General features: G+C 41.5%; 1 long non-coding RNA gene across 3 annotated transcripts; it reads left to right on the top strand.

The window, feature by feature from the left end:
* Positions 1-322: 322 nt before the first annotated feature.
* On the top strand, positions 323-10,220 carry LOC102294815. Of its 3 annotated transcripts, none has more exons than XR_001336233.2 (3): positions 323-850; positions 8,836-9,205; positions 9,278-10,220. It is a non-coding gene; the product is annotated as an uncharacterized LOC102294815 (long non-coding RNA). The 3 variants fall into 3 exon arrangements; XR_001336234.2 differs by lacking the exon at positions 323-850 and having other exon boundaries at positions 8,568-8,936; positions 9,059-9,205; XR_006054285.1 differs by lacking the exon at positions 323-850 and having other exon boundaries at positions 8,568-9,205.
* Positions 10,221-10,742: the final 522 nt, after the last annotated feature.

Here is a 10,742-nt window from a genome sequence, read left to right as displayed (position 1 = left end):
ACAGAGTCTGACAGTAGCTCGCAGCGGTCCGTCACCTCATGTCCACTCTCAGTGGGACGCCTCACACTTGTGATGTTATGAGATATTCACACAAAACCCACAAGCCTGCACAGACCTGTGTATGGCTTGTCCCACTGATCTGACTGCATATTAAGTGGAATGATAAAATAAGAGTGGCCCCATCTGGTAAATAGGACACTGACTTACAAATGCTGCTGAAAAGACGAGGCACATTTAGAGGTGAATAAATTATTGTTATTTTTGTGCGTTGAAATGATTTTGCTTCCTCTATGGGACAGAAATTCACAAATTAAACAAAATTTTATTCAAAAGATGATATTGTTGGAACTTAATGGACCATTAGTAAGTCATGAACGTGGGTACTGTGGTGTCCCCCGGTGTCACTAAATTTGTATTTATCTGCATCTGCTTAAACTCCTGCTCAAACAACAAGGCTTGTTGATAGCTACAGTGCCCAACTGTTTTAGGATGTTAATTTAAAATAAATTAATTGTGTTTTGTATATGCACCGTTTGAATAGGGCTGCATTAAGCCCAAAAACGACACACCAACTGTAAAAAACAGTGGATTTAATACCCTGCTGTGTTACCCAAGTATTGAGAGAATGATGTACGCTGCATAGTTTCTCTAGGTAACATGACCTTTAACCTGGAAAAAGAGACAAAAGTCGCATACTGTTTTTCTTTACCAGGTCTAGTGGACCAAGGACTGTTTTTTCTTTCTTTTTTTCAGAGAATTTTTCCACTGATTTCAGCAGTAACCTCCTAAAAGGATTGTTTAGTGGGACAAGTTTCAGAATTTGTTTGGATGGAAACTCCTCATGAGAAAGGTTGGTAATTCATTGTATTCAAATAGAAGTTTTAAGCACCGGAAAAGGTTCATTGTGCATCTGGCAGCAATATACAGCTGAAGGTGCTTTTTCTCCTCTCAAGGAGAGCAAACTTTCGAAAGGGAAGGGGAAATGGAAGTGGAGCACAGAGATTGATTTGACTGCAAATGATTTTGACTCTGATGAAGACAAAGTGGTGCTGGAATGATGGTCTGTTTGCACTATTAACGCTGCATCAGTCAGCATGCTCCGGTCGCTCAGTGCTCTAAGTGTTCAGCTGGACGAGGTAGAAAAGCACATGTGCCATAAAACTCTACTTATGTGATATATATCCAATTAGTTATTGTCCAGTGTTGGCTATTTGAAATTAAGTAAGCGTAATAGCCCTGCACTTTTATTGGATGGCATTACCTTCTAAGGTGTTCCTGTCATTTTAACCTGTTTCCCCTGAAGCAGGAGTGCAAATCAAAGCCTGAGCCTGAATGTTTATCTACTCAGTGTGTAACGCCGTAATGTGGCCCACGCTTCAGAACCAGCCTCACTGTATGGCAGATATGAGGCGGAAACAGTCATGCGTTACATTACCCCTGTCCACTGTCGCAAGCTTCTGTTACAGAGCAATCTATAAGTACTTAGCTGCTAAGAAAATTAGCCGCTCCATCGGCTAGAGAATGAAGAAATCATTGCAGAGTCCGGTATGCTCCTGTGCGCCTGTGTAATTGTATTTCTAACAAATGTGCTTGCAAAGTAGGGGGCTCCAGACCTTTTTCTACTTCCATCTCCTCCTCCTCCTCCTCCTCCTCCTCCTCCTTCCTCTTAACTAAAACCCCCTTAACAAGCGAGCGCAAGCTAGCCGTGCACCAGGGCCATGCCAGCGCACCGCAGCCAACCTCATTACCGTTTGATTATGCGAAATCAGCAGAGAGGAGCGAGAGAATCAAAGCTAACCGCTGGAGATGAGTGAGTTGTACAGTAAGTGTCCCTGCCCCACTGGATTGGTCGGGAGAAAGATTAGAGGACTTGCTCCCTGAGACTCACAGAGATCAAATTCTCTCCGTTTGCCTCCCTCTTGGGTGTCAAAAATGAGTTTCGGTGATGAGACAAGATGTCAAGGTCTATCCTGGAGTTGCTGTTGGGGATGTGAGAAGAGCAGGGTTTTTTTGGGGGGGGGTTTTGAGTAAGCTTGGAAAAATAAGGAAGATCCTTGCTAGGATAGGCATACAGAATTCTGGGACCCTGGCAGAGAGGAGTGGGTTAAAACACCATCATTTATATTCAAGGACAGCTGCAGCCTAAGAGTGGGTGAAAAATTGACGCGGGGGCTTTACCTCGTCTCATCCTCACTTTTTTGTTCAGGCTGAAAAGATGCCTCTGTGCCCGCCGTTGCAGTCCCCGGCAGAGGCTGAAATGATGTTTAGGGGACTGAATACAGAGGCGACAAAAAGGGCGACAAAAAAATGACAGGGCGGTGTGCATGTATTCATACACAAATAGGAGCACAAACACAAGCAAAGATACACACACATTCATTCACAGACACACACACTCACAGCAGCCATCAGTGCTGTGCAAGATAACAAGACCATACTGAGGATGACCGGAGGGGTGGGGAGACAGGAAAGGATGAGTGAAAGAGTAAGAAAGTGGTCACGCTCGGCTTACTTTTGCCATGTAGCTGCCCTATCTCCCTGCCGCACTGACCCTCTACACGACAAGCTCCACGTCTTATCAGCGCTTTCCTCGGTCCCTTGGTCTTTCTCCCCTGGCGCCGTGCGGGAACGTGATGCCGGAAAAACGCAAACGCCAGATATAGGTTGAGTCATAGAGCGGCACTATCAGCTTCGGACACGGACCCTGTTAGCCTGCAGTCATCAAGCAGTTCAAGGTGTGATTTAAAACCGCGGACTGTTCTTTCCCTCAGGCGTGTATAGAGAGACATATGTTCATAAAGCCCACACACACACTTCAGTATCCCTGAAGAAAACACATGCCCACTTCATTTATGAGCTTGCCTAAGTGCGGCCTTTAATTGAAGTGCTGCTGCAGGTAAAAAGTGCATTTATATGCATTTCTTTAGCCAAAAGCAACTGGCTGTAACACCTGCACACAAACAGAAACGCACACACTCACACATAATGGCAACAGTGGATATTGAAGGTGACAGGGGCCTTATCCGCTTAATCCAAATTTACATACACCACTTCCGTTTGGTATTCCATCAAAAGCACTGAACCCCCACCTTCCCCCATGCAAAAAACCCCCAACACTGGGCTTTGTGTCGGACTGATACAAACATGGTTTTGACCCGAGATCCAAAACTGCCAAAAACTAAATAAAAATGCAAAAACAGGAAAGAAAAAAATTACATTTTTCAGTAGATCTCAACAATAGCAAAAATGTGCAGGGTTGTGGGTTTAGGAAAAACAAACAAACAAAAAAAAACCTTTTTGGTGTGTATTTTTATAGCTGTATCTTTGAGTTTAGCTAAATTTGTAGTTGTGTGTTTGTGATGGCGGTGTCCACAACCACACACCTGAAATTCAGTGATATTTATTCACATTCATATAAATCAGACACAGATTTAAGGTTTTACCCTCCCTCCTCATTTTCATGTGTATGTTTTACAAAGTTACATAGCAAACAGTTGCTTTAATTAATGTGGATATTTTGTTTTCATATAAGTTATCACACTACACTTTTGTCACTGATTTTTAGGTTACATTAATTTTTCTCTGTTTTCAGGAGTTACCTGTCTGCTGTTCCAGTCCTTCCTGGTTTAAACAAAAGAGGAGGCTGAGGGGTGGAGGTGGTTTAAATACAGAGGCCAACTAAATGGGCTTAACTCAATTTACGAGGCCAACCATATGGTTATTTTCCATCTTTGCCCTCAAAATGGTTTATTCAGCTAGTTTATCCTGGGTCCAGCTGTCTCTTATTGGAGTAGGTCTTGTTCAAATCTTGTTTCGCTAAGCAATTTTTTGTGTTGAGTTTTGCTTAACTGACCTTTCATCTTTTACTTTCACGTGTATTTCTTGATATTAACTTTTTTTCAGTATAAGAAAACCCACATACTGAATTTTATACCTGTTATTAGAGCATTAAATATTTAGTTTTGCCATTTTAAAAAAAGGAAATGCTGTGTAAGCCTATTTTATATATTTAAATATGCCACCATTCATTGACATAATGAAACAACATAAGGGTTGTAGCAAAATAGTCCATCCATCCTTTGGCTTTCTGACATTTATCATGTTGCGAGGCTGTCACGCGTCAACAATCTGTCCTGCGTCGTGGTTCCAGCGGTATCCGGTGAGCTCTCGCTGGCCCTTGGAAATTTTAGGGGTGAAGGTGTTTGTCTTCAAGGTGAAAAGCTTCTGGCATGTTACCTCAGGGCAGCTAAAGGAAGTCAGCAGGCCAAATCCATCACTGCGGGATAAAGATTGTTGCTAAGGGCTGGGCTGGTTGGGTTGGGGTAAGAAATGGGGCTTGGGGGGGCAGTCATCTTGTTGCTTTCCTCTCTGTCTGCCACTGGTGCATGGCCTTCCTTGTAGAGACCATGTCTGTGGTGCTTAGCAAGTCACATGACCTGGGTTTTCATTAGGCAGTGTCCACCACCAGCGGCGGCTCTGGACCCTGTTTACAGATCACCTCAGCTGTGATACCCATCTCATGGCCAGCCGGCATCCGGCAACTGACTTAGAACTGGTGCGGACCAGGGGAGTCCCACTGTTTAATTAAAACAAAGCATTGCGAAGGCCCATGGTGGGTGTTGACACCATGTGATTTCTGCCCAGTTCCCTGAATGTCAGAATAGATGATAACCTCAATTGTACACATTGTCTGCATCTCATATATCCTCTTTGTGGCAAAACCGGAAAAAATTCTAAGTACAGGGAACCTCAGATTGAGATTCAAGAAGGGTTTTTTTGCAGACCACACTGTGCAACACAGCTTAAATAAACCTGAGTGTAACATCAGATCTCATACATGTGGACTGTGCAAAAATACTGCTAATACTGATTTGTAGGCTACATGCAGGTGCACTTCCTCTGTTATTTCTTTCAGTTGGATGACCCATTTCGGTGGGGTCAAGGCAACGGCTGGAGTACACCTCACTCTGCATTCCTAGTAGTCGGTTAGTAGATGCGGGATAAGGCAGCAGTCACACTGTGAGATGATCGCTGTACATTTTTGATATTGTTAGAATTTGGTCCCAGGCTGTCTTTAAACCACCAGTTGTGGGATGTGTTGGTTGTTTCCCAGGGTTTTGAGTTAATTGAGATTCCATGTTCTTACGTCTGTTGCCTGTTTGAGGTTTTAATTTTCCTTTACACTCCAGGACATTTAGTCTGTGGTCCGTATTGTATTTCACTTCCAGCTATTTTTAGTGTTTAATAACTTCTATCCCTCCGTTCGAGTCTTACCTCTGTAGCAGCTTCAGGTTTACTTCCTGCTTTATTTATTGCGTGTCTTGCTTTGTGTTTTACTTCTGCCTACAGCTATCTTGATTGTCAGCACACACTCATTTCTGTCCTGCGTCCACTTCCTCTGATTAGCCATCTGTGTGTGTATGCGGTCTCCATTTAGTTCTTTGTCTGTTTATCTGCCCTCACGTGCTCCCTCACGTGCTCCCTGGTTTGCTTCCTCTGGGCTCTGTGTGGTGAAGCAAGTTCAGCCTATGCAGTCATCTGAATACATTTATCTTAAAATCAGGTTAAGCTGGTTATCGACTCACTCAGGCAACCCATGCGTTATCAATCGTGCTACGAGTGCATTCGCATGAAAGGGGAGGCATTTTCTCTTGCAAAATTTCAACAATGTAAGTTGAAATACTTTTCAGGAGTACAGCACTATCATTAAGACTCAGGAGAATTCAATGGATTATAATCGAGTTTTGTGGTTATTTTCTGTCATCTACAACCCCATTGGTGATTAAGAGTTGGAGAGCAAGTAAACTAAATATGAAAACAAAATTCACATGTAGGGTTAGTTATTTTTAAGGATCTTGTATTAAAGCTTATAGCACAAAAACATTCTAAAATTGTTTGCCTGAACAGGGATAAAAATTACAGTATAACATTGCATCGATGAAATCAATCAGGGAAAGTCAATACATTAGACACAACTGAAAAACATTAGACCCTCGCACTATTCATGTAGAAGGGTCCTAGGGATGTTCCAGGAATGGTCGCACTATTTTCTTTTCTTCTTGGAAAATTGATTGTTGATTTCATACCTGCAGAGCTAATCTGTTCCAAAGCAGGTTAGGTCAACAGCATATGTTACCATAGCAATGTACCCCAATAAGAGGTGAACTGCCTTCGTCGTATAGAAAACAAAGAGTTAACCTGGAAGTCACCTGATAAGATCAAAGACCTTCTTACAGGCTTAGGATTGTGGATGTTTTATTCTGTTTGGAATTTCAACCTAACTTTACCGCTCTTACTAAGCCACATAAGTCTGTCGTTTTGGAATCATCTTGACTATGACACATGATAGGCTCCAGTCCCAAACATGTGCGAGTTTTTATTTTATTATTACAAGTCAAACATCTCACCCATTTGGTTTCATCGCTGGATAACACAACTCCAACTCTAATGTCTTCCCAACAACCCCAGGTATGTTGCATCAGTGGAAGACTAATAGGCATTTCCCCTAATGACACTCTATTCAAAAGCAATCCAGGGTTTCATCAACATGGAGTTGATGAAAATGCTCACTGCTCTTGCAACAAGAGGAAAGTTTTCTATTTCGAGGATCTATGATTCAAAGTGCTTGGCACACTGGCCTAGCTGAAAACCAAATACCACTGTTTACATTATCGCTAAGAACACTCTGTTGGGTTATTTTAGTCTCAGCGTGAGTGTATCAATAATGTGTTAAAGCTGTTAGTGATGCTGTAACAAATGTGGTTTGCGCTTTTAAATAGCACATTGTCCCCATCTGTCATTAACAAATGCACAGATCTTGGCATGAATTATTTGGTGTCCCTAGTAGCCCTCCTTGGGATGTGCAGAGGGGGGTGTTGCTAAATCAATAGCCATAAGGAGTCTAGCTCCCGTTTGCTTTCAAGATCTACAGCCAAAGGACCCAGTCATCAAAAGTTAATGAGCTATTTAGATCATGCTGTTTCCTCAGCCCTCGACTGAGAAAACACTGCTGGACTAGGGAGCAAAGAGCCCCCACGAATGTGTGTGCTTATGTTTTATATGCTTCATGTCTCTCCTATAGATCAACAGAGAGAGATTGGCAGCTGAAAAAGAACAAAGCAGTGGAAATGGTTATCATGCCTGTGCAGTTGTTCTTGCATTGTTTGGTGCAAATGCTTGACAGTGGTTGCAACCCTTTTGATGGGCAGTAATGTGAAAACAAAGCTTCTTTTTGACTCTGTTGTAATGCTATTGTTGGGCTATTCAGGCACCGCAGCAGCCGCATTATTTGGCTCTAGTGGTCAGTGCCAAATGGCCAAATAGGAACGATGAACATACAGTACATGTTTTAACTAGCAATTAACAATAATGAGTTTTGTTTTGTGTATTTAAAAAAAAAAAAAAAACTACATCCATGTTATCCACATTTGTCTGTCTCTAGGCTGGTCCAAACAATGGGCAGGAGGCTAAACCCACTGAAAACAGGGGTACCATTTCTAACTTCTAATTACGTGGGCGTCCTACAGCCCACCTCCAGAGTCTGGCACCATCCACCCTTAATGTGGTTAGAAAAACAATAAAGTGTAATGTGTTGTGATTGTTCTCTCCCCCCTTTTGTTCTTAGAGTTTTCAGAACGCCGTCCTGCATTTGAATGTATATCATTTGTGCTGCTGTAATTCTGTGTAGAACTTGAGTCTTGCTGTGAAGGCTGTAATTCAGCATGTCGAAACCTTTATAAAGCTGCTTCCTATAGATTGGAACAAATTATTGTTATTACGTTGGTTTAGTCAAGTTGTCATGCATTTTTGTCAGGAATCATGCACAAAAAGTCATCTCAGGGATCCCAGGACTGAATGGAAACTGGGCTGCTATAAACTCCAGTCTTTTTCCACCCGAGCTTCCCATCCAAGCATTATATCCTGTCCTATCCAGTTGTGTTATCAGCAATTGCATGGCTGTTATCGGTCCTTGGATAGCCTCCCATAACTACTGCGATGTTATCCTATTCACAAGAGGTCGTTTCACCCTGCTGAACTGAAGTAATGCACTTCCACACTTCAGTGTTACTACAAGTGATACTGTGCAACATTCTTTATATTTTGTTTTCAAGCAGCTACACTTTCCTGTAATGTTATAATAGTAGTCTTTAAAAACAGCTCTCCAGGCTTTCTGAAGGTCATTCAAAGTGTTTCCTTGATTGATTTATCCCACATTTTCAGTCCAGTCCTTTTTCAGACAAATATTGTTTGTTTGTTAAGCCACTTAACACTGACTATAAGTCATACAAATGTCTCCTACTGTCACTCAAGGAATGAACCAATGTTTTGCTTACATATAACAGATAACTTTTTGGCCAGTGGTGTTGGTGTTGTGGTGTTGTTAATACTGATGGAATTATGAATGATGCACATTTGATTTTGATGGAATACTATCTGGAAAGCATCTCATTGGGATCAATTTATTTTTTCACTATGACAGTGATCCTTGTTTCTTGTTGTTTTGGAAAATTCTTGCTGTGATTCATGATTTGAATCCAAGCAATAATTCTTATTATATTATTATTATTAGTCCCACTCCTCATTTTTTACTCTCGTTAGTTACATGTCTTTTTTTAACCTCTCTTTCTTCACAACCTCTTCTCTGTATATTATGCTTTTTTTTATCTTCTATTATCCTCATTTTCTGAATTCTCTGCCATGTTTCTTCACCTGAAGTCAGTTAACAAGGCCTGAAGCAGATCCGCTAACTTGTCACCTAGGAATCCTCCCATGTTCCCTCACTGGCTGTTTCCTGGCTGCTAGCCTAGTTAAAGGGTTTGTACATAAATGTTGCAGGCAAGAAGTTACTGCTGTCCAAATTCCCTCGAGGACAGTCAGAGAATAGGAAGGGCTCCCTATTACCAAGACCACAAAATGTGTGTATGGGCACCAAGAAGGTAGGATGTGATCATTAAGAATTAACCTTAACCCCAGTGCAGCTATTCTGAAGGCTTGTGGAACGAACCCCAACAGATTTCTAAAATTTTTGTATCTCTCTCTCTCTCTCTCTCTCTAACAGAAAGTAGCCAGCAATTCCCTATCCACATGGTGAATATCATCACCGTGGGAGGAAGGTGTGATGTACACCAAACTTTTGGACAGAACTGCTAAAAAAATTTGACCACAGTGCCAGTCAAGCGGCAATGAGGGAATGAATCAAACTGAGGTGAGTGGAGCAAAGCATTGATTTTCAGGATGTTCCCAGTGGAGGAGGTTTTATCTGTTGTGTTCTCCACAGATGCACATTAACCTCCAGCTCTCCGAAATACTCCCAAACCCCCTGAGGACTCAAACCTCACCTGTGGCGATTAATTGGTCAACCTCTACATTGCCCTGCCTCTGCCAGTCTGCCCAGCCAGTTCTCCATTCGTCTCCCTCTGTCTGCCTGTCAGCTTTGATTCCTCCCCTTCTCCAGCAGTTTTCCCACAAAACACTAATCCTGTAGCTTGAGAATCAGGCGCCAGAGGTTCAGCGAGTGAAAGAGATTGAGGATGAACTTTGGCTTACTGTCAGGCTTGGCAACACTTCTACATAAAACCTCCAAGAGAAGGCATACTGATCAGTGATCACTTGTTGAAGCACATTACTTTTACATTTTAAAGTGAATAGAATTCAACTTTTTGTAGTAACACACAATTAAACTCACACTGTACACACAAACATGAAATGACTATATAAAGAGCATAAAAACCATACAATCTTTTCTATAAGAGAACATTCAAAAAGGTGTGATGTGAGAAAATACACCTTAAAAATTACAGAGTGTCTGGAAAACTCTGAGAAGCCTGCAGAATTGTCCGTGACATGAATGAGTAACATGGCTGTTATTCAGTTCGGAGCTTAGCAGATCATCTAGCTAGTAAAATGTAGCAGGCCATTTTTCAAAGAAGGACATTTTGACTCGCCAGCAGGATATAATAAAAGCAGTGGTTCCCATTTAGCTCCTTTGATTGCAGGGTTAGGAGAAAAATCAAAGTTGTTTCATTTAATAATGTAAACTTAATGTGTCTCATCATAATTTCAAGGATGTTGTGTTTAGACTGTGATTATTTTGAATGTGTCGAGTGGTTTCCAGTGTTCACGAGAAAAATTTTAGTCATGACTATGAGCCTCCTGTGGTTATTAATGACTCCCAGTCACTGTTTGTGTTCAGATCTTAAATAAAAACCAATTCCAGTGTCGCTGTGCGGTGTATGGGGCACATAAATCCAACAGCATTCTCTGTCGCTTAACACATAATATAAATATTATAAAGATGTATTTCTGTACAGGATGTACCATGCCTCTTGCCCTGTGGTAGCTGGGATAGGCTCTGATCCCACCATGTCCCTGAATTTGATAAGCAGGTAAAAACAGATGGATGGATGAAATGATACGTAAAGTGTATTTAATTTAAAATTGCTTAAAGATGCTTTACTATGGTACAGTGTACTATTAAGTTCTTATGAATTATTAAACCTAAGTACTGCACACTTAAAATCAGTCAGCATGCTTAGTGCTGTTACTTTTTATGACAATTAGTTTAGCCATCTTATCAAGTTTTTCAAGTGCAGCTGCTTAAAATCAATCATTCAATGAACTCTACAATCTGGAATTCCACATTGCGGACATGTGAAAAGGAAGGTTTTCACAGGCCTACACACTGCTAACTGATCATTAACAAGTGTGAGCACCTCTATAAAAGCTGAAGTTTTGGTAGTTTG

Source organism: Haplochromis burtoni, unplaced genomic scaffold, assembly GCF_018398535.1.
Source record: "Haplochromis burtoni strain Fernald_Lab_line unplaced genomic scaffold, NCSU_Asbu1 Contig_38, whole genome shotgun sequence".
NCBI lineage: Eukaryota > Metazoa > Chordata > Actinopteri > Cichliformes > Cichlidae > Haplochromis > Haplochromis burtoni.
The sequence above is the reverse complement of the archived record's forward strand: the minus strand, read 5'-3'. Positions and strand labels throughout refer to the sequence as shown.